Raw genomic sequence first — 19,215 nt, 5'->3', positions numbered from 1 at the left:
ACTTGTATTCAAATTGTGTATTCAGTTCTGTGCAATTTTAACACATGCAGGTTTGTGTATGCATCACCAGTCAAGATGCAAAACAGCTCCATCCCCACAAGGATCCCTGTGCTGCCCTTTTATAGCCACACTCAGTTCCCCCACTTACCTCTCCCCCATCCTTAACCCTGGCAACTACTAACCTGGTCTTCATTTTTTTCCTTATTTCAAAAATGTGTGTAGAATCATAAGGCATTTTACCTGTTGGAGTTGTCTTTTTTTTCATTTGGCCTAATTCTCTGGAGATTCATCCAAGTTTTGCTTATATCAGTTGCCCTGTCCTTTCTATTGGAATGCTGAGTAGTCCTCCATGATATGTTTGTATCACAGGCTGTTAAACCTTTTGCTTGTCAAAAACATCTGGGTGGTTTCCAATATTTAGCTCTTATGAATAGAGCTTCTGTGAAAATTCCTGTATAGGTTTTTGCATGAACATCAATTCTTATATCTCCAGGATAATACCCAAGCATGCAATTGCCAGGTCACCTGGTAACTGCATGCATGTATTTCTGCTGTTGGGAAGATAAGTTGGTATAACTTCTTTGAAGAGAAAATTAACAATATTTACTCAGAAGTTTAAATATATTCATACTTTTTGGGTCACCAAGAGTACTAAGGTAATATTTAGAAATACAGGCATGGATTTATATATAGAAGTTATTTACCAAAGACATACTTGTAACAAAAAATGGAAATATCCTCAACTCCATCAATAAGAGAATGCTTAAATAAATTATGCTTGAGTCTTATGATAATCTATAGAGCCATAACAACCAATGGTTTCAGTATTTTCACTGACATGAGAAAAAGTGCAAAGTATAAATTTTAAATTAGAAAATATAATCCAAAACTACATGGATTATCCCTATTATATTTTAAAATGCTTGTAGAAAGCTAGAGGGAAATACAATAGCATTATGATAACTTTCTATGTGCTTAGGGACATACTTAACATTCTTCTAATGTTAGAAGGTCTATAAAGAATAGGAGCACTTTTTGTAAACAAGAACAAAAGAGGCCAGAAATTATATTTAAGGTTTTTAAATTGAAAAGCAGTTATGATAGGGTATACATATTTGTGAAAGCTCCTGGGTAATTCTGGCTCAGGATGGGCATCCATGGCTGTGGACCCCTGACCATTACTTGTAGAAAATTCCATCCCCCTGCTTCCTGGGCACAGGACTAGATTCCATTTCCAAGTGTCCCTTGCAGTTAGTGTCAATATGTGACTACAAAATGTGAATGGAGCTTACATACTTTCCACAGCTCTGACCCATAAATCTCTCCTGCACAATATTCCATGCTTTTCCCCCTTCCCTGGGCTGAAATGGTAGCCCAGGAAGCCATGCACCAGCCAGTGCTCCTCGATGACCATGTGGAGCAGACCCCCATCCTCATGATACGGAACATTTCCCAAAACTGTTACTTGAGAAAGACTTTGACTTTGCTTGAGCTATTTCATATTGGTGATATTTGTTACAGCAACACAGACTACCCTAACTAATCTAATGATTGAGAGAAGAGGACCTCACTTGTTCCAAAGCTAGTCAGCTGGGTATAGCCAGAGATTGATATCTAATTGTGCCATTGATTGACCATAAAAACTGAAATTCCTTTTGGGAGAGTTGGGGGGTCTTTGTTAAGACATATGCAGACTTATATACCTGGCACATAGGTTAAGTTCAATTAAGTATTTGTCAAAGGAAAGAAGGGAGGAAAAGGCATTTGAAGAAGGAAAACAGGAAAGTGCATAATATACTGAATACAAACTGCAGAATTTAAAAAATGTTTACCTATGGTTAACGTCAGTATATATACTAAAGATAAAAATACATTAAAAATATCTTACATTCTCACAATGGCCACTTACACTGAAAACTGCTAAGAAACAAAACACAAAATAAAAACAAATTCTTTACTCTCCAGGAAAATGGGAAACATAAGTTATCTGAAAGCCACAGATAATGTTAAACCCATTTTTATTTTTTGAATGCTCAACAGGATCTCATGTTTATTGAGAAGTAATTAATGGTAAAAAGACAGGCAATGCCTTTTTCCTCGGCTGAACAAGAAACTGAAGAAATATTCACTACACGTTTTATGGTATTTTTCTCTTCCAAGATTTTATCACTGTTCTCAGCTTTGAAATCAAATTAATCCTGACTTAGTATAATATATAAGAACAGAACATTTCTTAGGACTTCCAGTACTTTATTTTGAGTAACAAAGAGTCAGAGAAAATGAACCATTCTTAAAGATACAACCTTCGGTTATGCTGTTAAATTCTCCAAAATGAAAATTCTCCATAAAAATGTTCTTCCTGTTTGAAAGGGAAAAACCAAATTTCTACTTCCAGGAGGAGAGGCCCCAAAGCTTTGAAACTCAAGTATTCTCCCAGTGCAAATGTCAAAATGAGGGAAGGAAACGGTTTAGAAATTACTCAAAAAAATAATCATTCGCCATAAAGTTAATTAATTTGTATTGTGGATTTTTTTTTCCCTCTTCCTCCTCTGAGATGATACCAATTAGTAAAGACATAATAAACAGAAGTAGCAGAAGTTAAAACACAGGATTTAGATAATTCTCAGATTTGAGACTCATCCTTTACATACCCAAATGTTACTTTTGCATTTAAATTACAATTTGAAAATCTCGGGTGGCGGAGCCAGGATGGCAGCGTGAGTAGAGCAGTGGAAATCTCCTCCCAAAAACACATAGAGCTATGAAAATATAACAAAGAAAAATCTTCCTAAAATAGAGACCACAGGACACAGGACAACATCCAGACCACATCCACACCTGCAAGAACCCAGCGCCTTGCAAAGGGGGTAAGATACAAGCCCCGGCCCGGCGGGACCCGAGCGCCCCTCCCCCCGGCTCCCGGCGGGTGGAAAGAAACCGGAGCGGTTTTTCTTTTTGGCGAGCGCTTTTTGGAAGCCTTAAAGGGACGGGCCCCCGTTGCTAGGGAGGCAGGGTGGCGGGACCGGTGAGCAGGTGCCTGGAAACGGCGCCTGAGGACAAAGAATATCCCGCGTTTCTCCCTGCGGGACTGGCGGGAAGGTGCCTGAGACCAGTGCCTGAGGATGGAGGAAATCGCGCGTTTTTCCCCTTTTTTTTTTTTCTCTTTTTGGCGAGCGCTTTTTGGAAGCCTTAAAGAGACAGGGACCCCAGTGCTAGGGAGGCAGGGTGGCGGGACTGGTGAGCGGGTGCCTGGGACCAGCGCCTGAGGACAAAGAATATCCCACGTTTTTCCCTGTGGGACCAGTGGGCGGGTGCCTGAGACCGGCACTTGAGGACAGAGGAAATCGCGCGTTTTTCCCCTTTTTTTTCCCTCTTTTCTGCGAGTGCTTTTTGGAAGCCTAAAAGGGACAGGGACCCCGGTGCTAGGGAGGCAGGGCGGCGGGACTGGTGAGCGGGTGCCTGGGACCGGCACCTGAGGACAAAGAATATCCCGCGTCTTTCCCTGTGGGACCGGTGGGTGGGTGCCTGAGACCGGCACCTGAGGACGGAAGAAATCGCGCGTTTTTCCCCTTTTTTTCTCTCTTTTTGGCGAGTGCTTTTTGGAAGCCTTAAAGGGACAGGGACCCCAGTGCTAGGGAGGCAGGGCGGCAGGACTGGTGAGCGGGTGCCTGGGACCAGTGCCTGAGGACAAAGAATATCGAGAGTTCCTTCCCTGCGGGACCGGTGGGTGGGTGCTTTTTGGAAGCCTTTAAAGGACAGGGACCCTGGTGCTAGGGAGACAGGGCAGCAGGACCAGTGAGCGGGTGCCTGGGACCGGCACCTGAGGACAAAAAAAAAAAAAAAAAAAAAATCGCTTGTTTTTTACTTTTTTTTTTTTTTTTTCTTTCTGTTCCCTCTCTCATTGTTGCTGTTGTTGTTTTGGTTTGGAGAGTGCTTTTTGGAAGTCTTAAAGGGGCAGGACAGGTCACTTAGACCAGAGGCAGGGAATCTGGGGATCTCTGGGCACTCTAACCCCCTGGGCAGCAGGGAGCACAGAGGCCACTTACGGAGATAAATAGCCTCCTGGCCGCTCCCCCTCCAATGGGGCTCCACCATTTTGGAGGAACAGCCCCAGCCAGGCCAAGCCCACAGCAACAGCGGAGATAAACCCCAAAGCAACTAGGCAGGAAGCAGAAGCCCTGTCTGCACACAGCTGCCCAGCACAAGCCACTAGAGGTCGCTAGTCTCCCAGGAAAAGGCTACAAACCAACAAGATGGGAAGCTCTTCCAGCGGTCACTTGTACCAGCTCTGCAAACTATCTCTATCACCATGAAAAGACAAAACTACAGGCAGACAAAGATCACAGAGACAACACCTGAGAAGGAGACAGACCAAACTAGTCTTCCTGAAAAAGAATTCAAAATAAAAATCATGAACATGCTGACAGAGATGCAGAGAAAAATGCAAGAGCAATGGGATGAGATGCAGAGAAAAATGCAAGAGCAGTGGGATGAAGTCCGGAAGGAGATCACAGATGTCAGGAAAGAGATCACAGAAGTGAAACAATCCCTGGAAGGATTTATAAGCAGAATGGATAAGATGCAAGAGGCCATTGAAGGAATAGAAGCCAGAGAACAGGAACGTATAGAAGCTGACATAGAGAGAGATAAAAGGATCTCCAGGAATGAAACAATACTAAGAGAAATATGTGACCAATACAAAAGGAATAACATTCGTATTATAGGGATACCAGAAGAGGAAGAAAGAGGAAAAGGGATAGAAAGTGTCTTTGAAGAAATAATTGCTGAAAACTTCCCCAAACTGGGGGAGGAAATAATCGAACAGACCATGGAATTACGCAGAACCCCCAACAGAAAGGATCCAAGGAGGACAACACCAAGACACATAGTAATTAAAATGGCAAGGATCAAGGACAAGGAAAGAGTTTTAAAGGCAGCTAGAGAGAAAAAGGTCACCTATAAAGGAAAACCAATCAGGCTAACATCAGACTTCTCAACAGAACCCTACAGGCCAGAAGAGAATGGCATGATATACTTAATGCAATGAAACAGAAGGGCCTTGAACCAAGGATACTGTATCCAGCACGACTATCATTTAAATATGATGGTGGGATTAAACAATTCCCAGACAAGCAAAAGCTGAGGGAATTTGCTTCCCACAAACCACCTCTACAGGGCATCCTACAGGGCCTGCTCTAGATGGGAGCACCCCTAAAAAGAGCACAGAACAAAACACACAACATATGAAGAATGGAGGAGGAGGAATAAGAAGGGAGAGAAGAAAAGATTCTCCAGACAGTGGAGTATATACTGCTCAATAAGCGAGCTAAGTTAGGCAGTAAGATACTAAAGAAGCTAACCTTGAACCTTTGGTAACCACGAATATAAAGCCTGCAATGGCAATAAGTACATATCTCTCAATAGTCACCCTAAATGTAAATGGACTTAATGCACCAATCAAAAGACATAGAGTAATAGAATGGATAAAAAAGCAAGACCCATCTATATGCTGCTTACAAGAAACTCACCTTAAACCCAAAGATAAGCATAGACTAAAAGTCAAGGGATGGAAAAACATATTTCAGGCAAACAACAGTGAGAAGAAATCAGGGGTTGCAGTACTAATATCAGACAAAATAGACTTCAAAACAAAGAAAGTAACAAGAGATAAAGAAGGCCACTACATAATGATAAAGGGCTCAGTCCAACAAGAGGATATAACCATTCTAAATATATATGCACCCAATACAGGAGCACCAGCATATGTGAAGCAAATACTAACAGAACTAAAGAGGGAAATAGACTGCAATGCATTCATTGTAGGAGACTTCAACACACCACTCACCCCAAAGGATAGATCCACCGGGCAGAAAATAAGTAAAGACACACAGGCACTGAACAACACACTAGAACAGATGGACCTAATAGACATCTATAGAAGTCTACATCCAAAAGCAACAGGATATACATTCATCTCAAGTGCACATGGAACATTCTCCAGAATAGACCACATACTAGCTCACAGAAAGAGCCTCAGTAAATTCCAAAATATTGAAATTCTACCAACCAATTTTTCAGACCACAAAGGTATGAAAGTAGAAATAAATTCTACAAAGAAAACAAAAAGGCTCACAAACACATGGAGGCTTAACAACATGCTACTAAATAATCAATGGATCAAGGAACAAATCAAAATAGAGATCAAGGAATATATAGAAACAAATGACAACAACAACACTAAGCCCCAACTTCTGTGGGATGCAGCGAAAGCAGTCTTAAGAGGAAAGTATATAGCAATCCAGGCACACTTGAAGAAGGAAGAACAATCCCAAATGAATAGTCTAACATCACAATTATTAAAACTGGAAAAAGAAGAACAAAGGAGGCATAAAGTCAGCAGAAGGAGGGACATAATAAAGATCAGAGAAGAAATAAACAAAATTGAGAAGAATAAAACAATAGCAAAAATCAACAAAACCAAGAGCTGGTTCTTTGAGAAAATAAACAAAATAGATAAGCCTCTAGCCCAACTTATTAAGAGAAAAAGAGAGTCAACACAAATCAACATAATCAGAAATGAGAATGGAAAAATCACGACAAACTCCACAGAAATACAAAGAATTATTAAAGACTACTATGAAAACCTACATGCCAACAAACTGGAAAACCTAGAAGAAATGGACAACTTCCTAGAAAAATACAACCTCCCAAGACTGACCAAGGAAGAAACACAAAAGTTAAACAAACCAATTACAAGCAAAGAAATTGAAACAGTAATAAAAAAACTACCCAAGAACAAAACCCGGGGGTCGGACGGATTTACCTCGGAATTTTATCAGACACACAGAGAAGACATAATACCCATTCTCCTTAAAGTGGTCCACAAAATAGAAGAAGAGGGAATACTCCCAAACTCATTCTATGAGGCCAACATCACCCTAATACCAAAACCAGGCAAAGACCCCACCAAAAAAGAAAATTACAGACCAATATCCCTGATGAATGTAGATGCAAAAATACTCCATAAAATATTAGCAAACAGAATTCAACAGTATATCAAAAGGATCATACACCATGACCAAGTGGGGTTCATCCCAGGGATGCAAGGATGGTACAACATTCGAAAATCCATCAACATCATCCACCACATCAACAAAAAGAAAGACAAAAACCACATGATCATCTCCGTAGATGCTGAAAAAGCATTTGACAAAATTCAACATCCATTCATGATAAAAACTCTCAGCAAAATGGGAATAGAGGGCAAGTACCTCAACATAATAAAGGCCATATATGATAAACCCACAGCCAGCATTATACTGAACAGCGAGAAGCTGAAAGCATTTCCACTGAGATCGGGAACCAGACAGGGATGCCCACTCTCCCCACTGTTATTTACCATAGTACTGGAGGTCCTAGCCACGGCAATCAGACAAAACAAAGAAATACAAGGAATCCAGATTGGTAAAGAAGAAGTTAAACTGTCACTATTTGCAGATGATATGATACTGTACATAAAAAACCCTAAAGACTCCACTCCAAAACTACTAGAACTGATATCGGAATACAGCAAAGTTGCAGGATACAAAATTAACACACAGAAATCTGTAGCTTTCCTATACACTAACAACGACTCAATAGAAAGAGAAATCAGGAAAACAATTCCATTCACCATTGCATCAAAAAGAATAAAATACCTAGGAATAAACCTAACCAAAGAAGTGAAAGACTTATACTCTGAAAACTACAAGTCACTCTTAAGAGAAATTAAAGGGGACACTAACAGATGGAAACTCATCCCATGCTCGTGGCTAGGAAGAATTAATATCGTCAAAATGGCCATCCTGCCCAAAGCAATATACAGATTTGATGCAATCCCTCTCAAATTACCAGCAACATTCTTCAATGAATTGGAACAAATAACTCAAAAATTCATATGGAAACACCAAAGACCCCGAATAGCCAAAGCAATCCTGAAAAAGAAGAATAAAGTAGGGGGGATCTCACTCCCCAACTTCAAGCTCTACTACAAAGCCATAGTAATCAAGACAATTTGGTACTGGCACAAGAACAGAGCCACAGACCAGTGGAACAGATTAGAGACCACAGAAATTAACCCAAACATATATGGTCAATTAATATTTGATAAAGGAGCCATGGACATACAATGGCAAAATGACAGTCTCTTCAACAGATGGTGCTGGCAAAACTGGACTGCTACATGTAGGAGAATGAAACTGGACCATTGTCTAACCCCATATACAAAGGTAAACTCAAAATGGATCAAAGACCTGAATGTAAGTCATGAAACCATTAAACTCTTGGAAAAAAACATAGGCAAAAACCTCTTAGACATAAACATGAGTGATCTCTTCTTGAACATATCTCCCCGGGCAAGGAAAACAACAGCAAAAATGAGCAAGTGGGACTATATCAAGCTGAAAAGCTTCTGTACAGCGAAAGACACCATCAATAGAACAAAAAGGAACCCTACAGTATGGGAGAATATATTTGAAAATGACAGATCCGATAAAGGCTTGACATCCAGAATATATAAAGAGCTCACACGCCTCAACAAACAAAAAACAAATAACCCAATTAAAAAATGGGCAGAGGAACTGAACAGACAGTTCTCCAAAAAAGAAATACAGATGGCCAAGAGACACATGAAAAGATGCTCCACATCGCTAATTATCAGAGAAATGCAAATTAAAACTACAATGAGGTATCACCTCACACCAGTAAGGATAGCTGCCATCCAAAAGACAAACAACAACAAATGTTGGCGAGGCTGTGGAGAAAGGGGAACCCTCCTACACTGCTGGTGGGAATGTAAATTAGTTCAACCATTGTGGAAAGCAGTATGGAGGTGCATCAAAATGCTCAAAACAGACCTACCATTTGACCCAGGAATTCCACTCCTAGGAATTTACCCTAAGAATGCAGCAATCAAGTTTGAGAAAGACAGATGCACTCCTATGTTTATCGCAGCACTATTAACAATAGCCAAGAATTGGAAGCAACCTAAATGTCCATCGGTAGATGAATGGATAAAGAAGATGTGGTACATATACACAATGGAATACTACTCAGCCATAAGAAGTGGAAAAATCCAACCATTTGCAGCAACATGGATGGAGCTGGAGAGTATTATGCTCAGCGAAATAAGCCAAGCGGAGAAAGAGAAATACCAAATGATTTCACTCATTTGAGGAGTATAGGAACAAAGGAAAAACTGAAGGAACAAAACAGCAGTGGTATTACAGAACCCAAAAATGGACTAACAGGTACCAAAGGGAAAGGAACTGGGGAGGATGGGTGGGCAGGGAGGGATAAGGGGGGGGAAGAAGAAGGGGGGTATTAAGATTAGCATGCATGGGGGGGGAGGGAGAAAGGGGAGGGTGGGCTGCACAACACAGAGAGGACAAGTAGTGACTCTACAACATTTTGCTAAGCTGATGGACAGTAACCGTAATGTGGTTGTTAGGGGGGACCTGATATAGGGGAGAGCATAGTAAACATAGTATTCTTCATGTAAGTGTAGATTAAAAATTAAAAAAAAAAAAAAAAAAAAAAAGAAAGAAAGAAAAGGGGGATTACTCCTTAACAGGATAAAACTATTGGTAAATCAAAGATCAACGCATGCTTTAAATATCCTTAATGTTGATCACTTAAAGGGTGTCAGATGATCAGCTATGGAGGTACTCTTCTGATAATATTCCTTTCTCTTAATTAAAAAAAAAAAAAAAAAAGCAGTTACTGTGTGCTGACCTCCAATGAGTTCTGCACAGTGGTATAGAGGGCATGTCAAAGTGTGGGCAAAGGGTCTGTTTGTTTCTACGCAGAAGATCAAGGCCTAGCTTGGATACCCAGAAAATGAAATAAGCTCCGATATGAGGAGGAGCTTCTGGCATCAGCACTCTCTGGAGGACTTGTGCCGGGGGATGATCATCAAAAAGCCTCCACAGGGATCCGGACCATGCTGCGGTTGTGGCTGCATCCAGCCCACCATCTCCTGTACTTGCCATAAGAATGAGGAGGGAGATGTCTAGGCTGGCATGTGCATACAGTGAGACAACGAATTTGACCGGATCTGTACTGTTGGAACTCAATCAGGAGTTGGGAGGGGTGCAAGTTGTAGCACTCCAAAATCTCATGACTATAGACTATCTATGGTTAAAAGAACATATGGGATGTGAACAGATCCCAGAAATGGGCTGCTTTAATTTGTCTGATGGTTCAAGTACAGTTGGAGAATATCCATCATATCATAGATAAATTTTCACAAATGCCTAGGGTGCCTAAATGGTTTTCTTATCTTCACTGGAGATGGATGGTAATTATAGATTTGCTTTGTTTATGTCACCGTATTCCTATTATATTAATATGTGTGTACAAATTAGTTAGTAGTTTAAAACCTATACATACTTAAGGTACTCTACAAGAAGATATGTCAAAGAAATAATCAATCCTCCCAAGTTTCCTTCATATGCTACATCTATAGCTTTTCTTCTTCCTTCCTAATTACAACCCTTAAATAGAATTCGTGCCTCATATCGAATTTACCGAGTATCATAATTCCTCCAGGTGGTAAAGATACCTCGAGACAAGTGCTGGGCATAGAAGCCACAGGGCATAAATCTGCAAAGAAGTAAAAAGCTAACCTTTGCAAACAATATGGCTTCTCTCTCACTTACCAACTTTACATTTCCCTGTATGGCCCCGGAAGATGACTGGTTAGCCAGAGACGGGTAAGATTCCTCAAGGGAGGAACAACCTAAGACAGGCACAGTCGCAGGGGGGCCATCAGGTGAGAATTTGGGGATCAACAGAGCTGAGGCTCAGAACCTCACACCCCCTGCTTTGAGAGAAATCTTCTGCATCCGTGGATGTCTTGCTGCCCTTGTCTAGCCTGGATTAATACTTAGTCCATAGGCACACACCTGATCATCTGATCATCTACATTTGCCTTCTTACAGCACTAAACTATGTTTTCTACCTTTATCTTGCATCTACCTACCACTTCAGCATTTTATTAAAAATAAAAATAATAATAATAATAGGAGAAATGTGGGATCAACATATAAATCAAGTACAAAAATCAAACGAATATTCATATTTGACCTGATGGTTTATAGGTCATATTGCATGATCAAAACCGAAAGTTTCTGTGATGAATGCCCTTGTACTGTTCACCATGTAAGAATTTATTCACTCTGTAAGAATTCGTTCACCATGTAAGAACTTGTTCGTTATGCTTCAGAAGATTGGAGACTGACGAGAATTAGGCTTGAGATGGATTAATGATTGTACATTGAGCGTTGACCCCCCTATAGTGAATTTTATTGTTGTTAACAACCATTTGATCAATAAATATGAGAGATGCCCTCTCAAAAAAAAAAAAAAAAAAAAAAGAAAATCTCAAGGGCTATAAGGCCTAAGGATTGCACAAAATGATCCTAAATTATGTGCACATCATCTAATATTCTTGTTCACCATCAGGAACAAAAGACCTATTTTCTCTGTACTAATACGAATTATGCTTTTAAAAACACTAAAAAATGTCCATTTTAAAGTGAACTATTGAGCTGTGCATTAATAACCATATAAAATTAGCTTGAGAATTTAGAGGTTTCTAAAATAAAATTTAATTTATATTATAATCATTTAGATTATGTTTTAGATGACAAAATTACCAAATATTCTAATATTTCTAATAGTCAATTAACCGCTTGCATAGGATTGGTCAATGTAAATATTGAATCCATATAGAGTATTTAAAAGAAATGATATCTATATTGCTAAGAATTAGTCTGAGTAGAAATCCAAAACCACAGGAAATCCATGTTCCATAGTCACTGACTATTCTTGTTTCTTCATTCCTCCAGCCAACTAGCTGCTGGAAAAAACAAAAATGAATACAGCTTTTATACTGTAAGTCACCTGAATACTTTATATATACCCTGTAACTCATATTTACTCACAGGTCCTTAATGCATATCTAAATTCTACATCAACTACTATCTTTTTAAAATTTTTTCTAACTCTAAATACAAATCAATCCTCAAAAAAATTAAGATTAAATTTCTCAAAAACAATTTCCATGAGAGCTTAGAATGCTGCTTTCCACTTAAAAAATATAATCTACTTTGTTGAGCCATTCACTGGCTTGTGAGTCTTCCCACAATTGGAAAATCTGAGACACCAAAATTCCATTTAAAGCCAAGCCTTTCCCGCAGACCCAGATATTCTTTGTATTTAAAAGAGTATTCTCTCCCAAACCACATAAACAGGTATAAAGGATGGGGAACAGTGTAAATCTCTATTCTAGGATATTTTCCACCTACAAATATTCATGAACTAAATTTTCCTCTTCAGTTTAGGATAACTGCAATGGGTAAGTAAGATCTGACTCTGTGATTCTCTGTATGCAGTCATAATGAACACTTGGGAAGTAGCCTAGCACTTCCTGTCAGTGGAACAGATTAAATGACTTCTCTAGGCCCTGAGAGTACTTGGTTGCCAAAATAACACACAGAATACCAACCTATCAAGAGACACAGCACAGCACTGTACAAAAAGAAAATTGTTAACTGTATCCTTTAATGCTTGTTGTTTCGGTTTGACCAAAACTGAAGTCTACACCACATTAAAACAATCAGCAGAACAGTGAAAAATACAGTCAACAGACTAGGTCTTTGGTATGCCTGCTTTCAAACAACTTACACTGCCTTCTACCATGGAATTTCTCATGACAACCAAATATTTTTGCATCTATTTGAATTCAGCAAACATAGCCTGGAGACCTTTGCAAACCTAGAGAACCATTTTGGTCTTAGACACAGCATTCTACACAGTTACAAATGTAAATTGATGCTGCACATATGCCCATGGGATAGTTTTTTAATAGAAAAAGATCTAAAAGTACCCAAATGTTTCAACACTACATGTCTGATCTATCTCACACACACACACACACACACACACACACAAACACACAAAGCACAGCTATTCATAATGCAAATCCAGTATTCAAGTGAAGCTAAGCAACTGTAGACATAATATGCTATGAAAATTTATAGGCGTGCCTTGCTTCATCTCAAAATTATTTAAATTACTGAATTTTACCTCACTAAATTATCCTTAAATTCCAAATCTATTTCTTATAAGGTAAAATACCATATACTTGAGGGCCAAAATATTCTGCAGCCATATGCAGAAAACAGTACTAAACCTATTGTTCTATACTACCCAATGGGTGTAACTCAGGTAAAGACTAGACAAGTGGTAATGTTTGCCAAATTGTCAATTTGTACCAGATAATGGGAAAAAGGAAAAAGCTTTTAGTAGGGGAAACAGAGAAGTGAACCAAGTATGACAGTGTAGTAAGACACACTGGATGTTGCGGGAGCATAGAGTAGGGGCTCTTAACTTACCTTGAGGGCTTCAGTGCCAAACACAGATTTTCTTCCAGGGACATGACCTTGAACCTACTAGATCACACCACCCATATCTATTCCCAGTAATTTTCCAACCACAGCTGTACTATGGCATACACAATTAATGAAAACTGATTCTACTTAAAATTTCTATAGAAATAAACAAAATTCTGCTGCAGAATTACTCTGGTGCCATCAGCAAATAGTAATGACAGATGTGTGGGCTCACATTTAGCTGCCTTTTCATGTAGCAAACAGCCTTTAGTTGGCTTATCACTTCTATGTTTGACTTTGAGATATTTAAAAACATTACTAGACATGCCATGTTCAGTAAGTGACAATATTGAAAGTGATGATAAAAAGAGAAATAAGTACAAAACAAATTCAATGAAGATAAGAGTATTTTAAAAACTGAAAATCTAAGACAATTAAGAATATTGTATGGATGTTTGGAATTTTGCAACATAGAAAAGCATTTTGAAGGACAAAGGGTAAGTGACAAGGAGACTTCCAATTTCAGCACTGTTGTCACTGTCTTCCAACAAGAAAAAAGCTGAATAAACTGAAAATCAACAACTTTCCTTGGATCCAATAATACAAACAAGAGAAAAGTAAAGTGAAATAATTAGGGTTGAAATTTTAGAAAACATCAGGCTAGAATTCTATATTCAAAAATCCTTCAAAATTGAAGGAGAAATGAAGGCTTTCTCAGACAAACAAAAATTCAGGGAATTTCATTATCAGAAAGCACACCCTGTAGGATAATGTTAAAAGAAGTTGTTGAGGGAAAAGGAAAATGATCTGTTCAGAAACATGGCACTACAGGAAGAAAGTAAGAGTGTTGAAGAAAGAATAATTAAAGGTAAAATGAAATCTTTTCTTTTTCTTATTCTTTTTATTTACTTATTTATTTATTTTGGTATCATTAATATACCAATATATACATACCATGTATATAATATACCATAATATACATGAGCAACATTGTGGTTACTAGATTCCCCCCATTATCAAGTCCCCACCCCATGCCCCATTACAGCCACTGTCCATCAGCATAGTAGGATGCTATAGAATCACTACTTGTCTTCTCTGTGTTATACTGCCCTCCCCATGTCCTCCATCACCACCCTACAATCCCAAATGAATAGTCTAAATTCACAATTACTGAAACTGGAAAAAGAAGAACAAATGAGGCCCAATGTCAGTAGGAGAGACATAATAAAGATCAGAGAAGAAATAAATAAAATTGAGAAGATTAAGCAATAGAAAAAAATTAATGAAACCAAGAGCTGGTTCTTTGAGAAAATAAACAAAATAGATAAATCCCTAGCCTGACTTATTAAGAAAAAAAGAGAATCTACACACATAAACAGAATCAGAATTGAGAAAGGAAAAATCATGACAGACACCAGAGAAATACAAAAGAATTATTAGAGAATACTATGAAAAACTATATGCTAACAAACTGGATAATCTAGAAGAAATGAATAACTTTCTAGAAAAATACAACCTTCCAAGACTGACCCAGGAAGAAACAGAAAATCTAAAGAGACCAACTACCAGTAATGAAATTGAATCGGTAATCAAAAAATTACCCAAGAACAAAACCCCCAGATGAGATTGATTCATTGCATTGAATATATCATGCCACTCCCTTCTGGCCTTTAAGGTTTCTGCTGAGAAGTCTGATGATAGCTTGATGGGTTTTCCTTTATAGGTGATCTTTTTTCTCTCTCTGGGTGCTTTTAATATTCTGTCCTTGTCTTTGATCTTTGCCATTTTAATTATTGTCTGTCTTAGTGTGGTCCTCCTTGGGTCCCTTGTGTTGGGAGATCTCTGTACTTCCATGACCTGAGAGACTATTCCCTTCCCCAGACTGGGGAAGTTTTCAGCAATTATTTCTTCAAATAAACTTTCTATTCCTTTTTCTCTCTTCTTCTTCTGGTACCCCTATAATGCAAATATTGTTGCATTTGGATTGGTCACACAGTTCTCTTAATGTTCTTTCATTCCTAGAGATCCTTTTTTCTCTGTCTGCCTCTGATTCTCTGTATTCCTGTTCTCTGATTTCTATTCCACTAACAGTCTCTTCCACCTCATCCAGTCTGCTCTTAAATCCTTCCACTGTTGTTTCATTTCTTTTATCTCTCTCCTGAATACATCCCTTAGCTCTTGATTATTTCTCTGTAGCTCTATCAGCCTGCTTATGATTTTTATTTTGAATTCTTTTTCAGGAAGACTGGTGATTTCAGTCTCACCAAGCCTTCTTTCTGGTGTTTGAGGGGTTTTGGATTGAATAAGGTTCTTCTGCCTTTTCATGGTGATGGGAGTGGTCGCCGGTGAGTGGCACGTGTGTCAGCTGGGAGAAAAAAGTCCCTTCCTGCTTGCCGGTTGCCTTGCCTGTCTCTGCTGTTTGTGCCAGTTAAGTGCACACAGGGAGCAGCCTCTGGGTTAATCTCCTGAGCTGCCATGGGTGGAGCAGCCCCCAGGATGACCTAGGGTGCTGGCAGGGGTTGCAGGCAAGCGGGGTGTGTTTTGCCACAAGAACAAAGCCCTTTCGTGCCTCCCGGACTCTGCGCCCATCTCCTCTGTCTGTGCCAGTCAACTTCATGCAGGGAGCAACCTCTGGGTCTGGGCTGCTTAGCTGCATGCAGGGGTAAGCCTCCCTGTTAAGCTGTGTGGTTCCTGTAGGCGGGGCTGCTCTCCAGCTGGTCTGCAGCAATGGCGGAGACAGCCAGCTTGCTCACAGGTGCCAGTGGGGAAGAAGGAATGGCATTCTTATTCTTAATTGAAGCAACTGGTAATTTCATTCATAATATTAATAGGAATAGTGTATTGTCTGATTATAGCATGTGGAAAAGTGAAATGAATGAAAGCATGTTAGAAGGGACAGGGAAGAAGGAATTGAGCACACTCTGCTGTAAGGTGTCTGCATCACCCATGAAGTAGTGTCGTGTCATTTGGAAGTATATTTAAGATTAGTTGTAAATACATATTGCAAAATCTAAAAGGAGATTAAAGATGGCAGCATGGAGGAGAGACAAAGGCTTCCTCCTAAAACTGGATACAATTAGAAAATTTAATTGGCGCAACTAATCCTGAAAGAGCAACAGGAAAGAGGAAGGCATCAGACTGCACACACCTGGAGAAAAGAGCATACCTCAGCGAACGGGGTAAGGTACCAGAGCTGTGGCTCCGTGGGACTGGAGCCACTCCCCCACCCCAGCTCACTGGTGGGAGGAAGAGAAATGGAGCAGGGAGGGAGTGGAAGGCTTGGGACTGCTGAACACCTGGCTCCGGAGATCTGCGCTGGGAGCACAAACCTACATTTCATTGTGCTTTCATGAGAATCTCATGACTACCGGGTTGAAAAGTTAATACAGGCAGAGTTCTGGGGAGACTGGGATTCTGGCTGCTTGTGGAAAGCAGGGATCCATATCTGGCTGCTCTGGGACAAAAACTTTTACCTGTATAACCAGCCCACTGGCTCAGGCAGTGGAGACAGGCTCAGCAGCCGGGAGGCGGGGAACAGCTCTTTCCTACCCCAAGTACTGCTCCCCTGCGACCCCCGACATTACATCAGGAGCTCAGCAGCTCCAGAATAGAGCTTCTGGACACTAGAGGGCGCCATATACAGACATGAAACACCAAGGAACCTTGTCCAGAGTAAAACTGTCAATACAACTCCTGAGAAAGATTTAAATGATATGGACCTTGTGACTCTTCCTGAAAGGGAGTTCAAAATAAAAATCATCAACATCCTAATGGAGATACGGAAAGACATCCAAGAACTCAGGAATGAATTCAGATCAGAGATCCAATCGTTAAAGAACACGATGGAGGGTATTAAAAGCAGGTGGGATATGGTGGAGGAGACATAAATGAAATAGAAACTAGAGAAGAGGAATACAAAGATGAGGCACAGAGAGAAAAAAGGATCTCTAAAAATGAAAGAATATTGAGAGAACTGTGTGACCAATCCAAGCGGAACAATATTTGCATTATAGGGACACCAGAAGAAGAAGAGACAAAGGGATAGATAGTGTCTTTGAGAAGGTAGTTGCTGAAAACTTCCCCAGTCTGGGGGAGGAGATAGTCTCTCAGGCCATAGAGATCCACAGATCCCCCTACACAAGGGACCCAAGGAAGACAACACCAAGACACATAGTAAAAAAATGGGAAAGATCAAGGATAAGGACAGACTGTTAAAGGCAGCCAGAAGCAGAAATAAGATCACACACAAAGGAAAGCCCATCAGACTAAAATCAGACTTCTCAGCAGAAACTTTACAGGCCAGAAGGAAGTGGCATGATGTACTTAATGCCATGAACCAGAAGGGCCTGGAACCAAGATTACTTTATCCGGCTAGATTATCATTTAAATTTGAAGGAGGGATTAAACAATTTCCAAATAAGCAAAAGCTAGGAGAGTTTACCTCCCACAAACCATCTCTGCAGTCTATTTTGGAGGTAATGCTATAGATGGAAGTGTTCCTAGGGTTGGATAGCTGTCACCAGAGGTAGTAAAATCACGGTAGGGAGCGTGGAGCAGCAGATTGCAAGGCAAATGCAAAATTAAATTGACTATCCCCAAAGTCAGTCAACGGAGAGAGAAAAAGTATAGAATTTGATACCAAACACATAAAGAATGAAGGAGGAAGAAAAAGGAGGAGAAATAGAAAAGAACCTTTAGACTGTGTTTGTAACAGCATAGTAAGTGAGTTAAGTTAGACTCTTAGATAGTAAGGAAAGTAAACTGGAACCTTTGGTAACCACGAATCTAAAGCCTCAAATGGCAATAAGTCATACCTATCAATAATCACCCTAAATGTAAATGGACTGAACGCACCAATCAAAAGACATGGAGTCACTGAATGGATAAAAAACAAGACCCATCTACATGCTGCTTACAAGAGACTCACCTCAATCCCAAAGACATGCACAGACTAAAAGTCAAGGGATGGAAAAAGATATTTCATGAAAACAATAGGGAGAAAAAAGCAGGTATTGCAGTACTAGTATCAGACAAAATAGACTTCAAAACAAAGAAAGTAACAAGAGATAAAGAAGGACATTACATAAAGATAAAGGGCTCAGTCCAACAAGAGGATATAACCATTATAAATATATATGCACCCAACACAGGAGCACCAGCATATGTGAAACAAGTACTAACAGAACTAAAGGAGGAAATAGACTGCAATGAATTCATTTTAGGAGACTTCAACACCCCATTCACTCCAAAGGACAGATCCACCAGATAGAAAATAAGTAAGGACACAGAGGCACTGAACAATACACTAGAACAGATGGACCTAATAGACATCCATAGAACTCTACATCCAAAAGCAACAGGATACACATTCTTCTCAAGTGCACATGGAACATTCTCCAGAATCGATCACATACTAAGCCACAAAAAGAGCCTCAGTAAATTCAAAAGATTGAAATCCTATCAACCAATTTTTCAGATCACAAAGGTATAAAACTAGAAATAAACTGTACCAAGAAAGCAAAAAGGCTCACAAACACATGGAGGCTTAACTACACACTTCTAAATAGTCAGTGGATCAATGACCAAATTAAAATGGAGATCCAGCAATATATAGAAATAAATGACAACAACACAAAGCCCCAACTTCTGTGGGATGCAGCGAAAGCAGTCTTAAGAGGAAAGTATATAGCAATCCAGGCATATTTAAAGAAGGAAGAACAATCCCAAATGAATAGTCTAACATCACAACTATCGAAACTCACAAAAGAAGAACAAATGAGGC

The 19,215-nt window shown here is 39.6% G+C and overlaps 1 protein-coding gene across 2 annotated transcripts in view; it reads right to left on the bottom strand.

The window, feature by feature from the left end:
* Window positions 1-19,215, bottom strand: part of GUCY1A2 (guanylate cyclase 1 soluble subunit alpha 2) — a 311,376-nt gene that overhangs the window by 195,019 nt on the left and 97,142 nt on the right. The gene's annotated exons all lie outside the window — the stretch shown is intronic.

Source organism: Manis javanica, chromosome 6 (genome assembly GCF_040802235.1).
Source record: "Manis javanica isolate MJ-LG chromosome 6, MJ_LKY, whole genome shotgun sequence".
NCBI classification, from domain to species: Eukaryota; Metazoa; Chordata; class Mammalia; order Pholidota; family Manidae; genus Manis; species Manis javanica.
The sequence above is the reverse complement of the archived record's forward strand: the minus strand, read 5'-3'. Positions and strand labels throughout refer to the sequence as shown.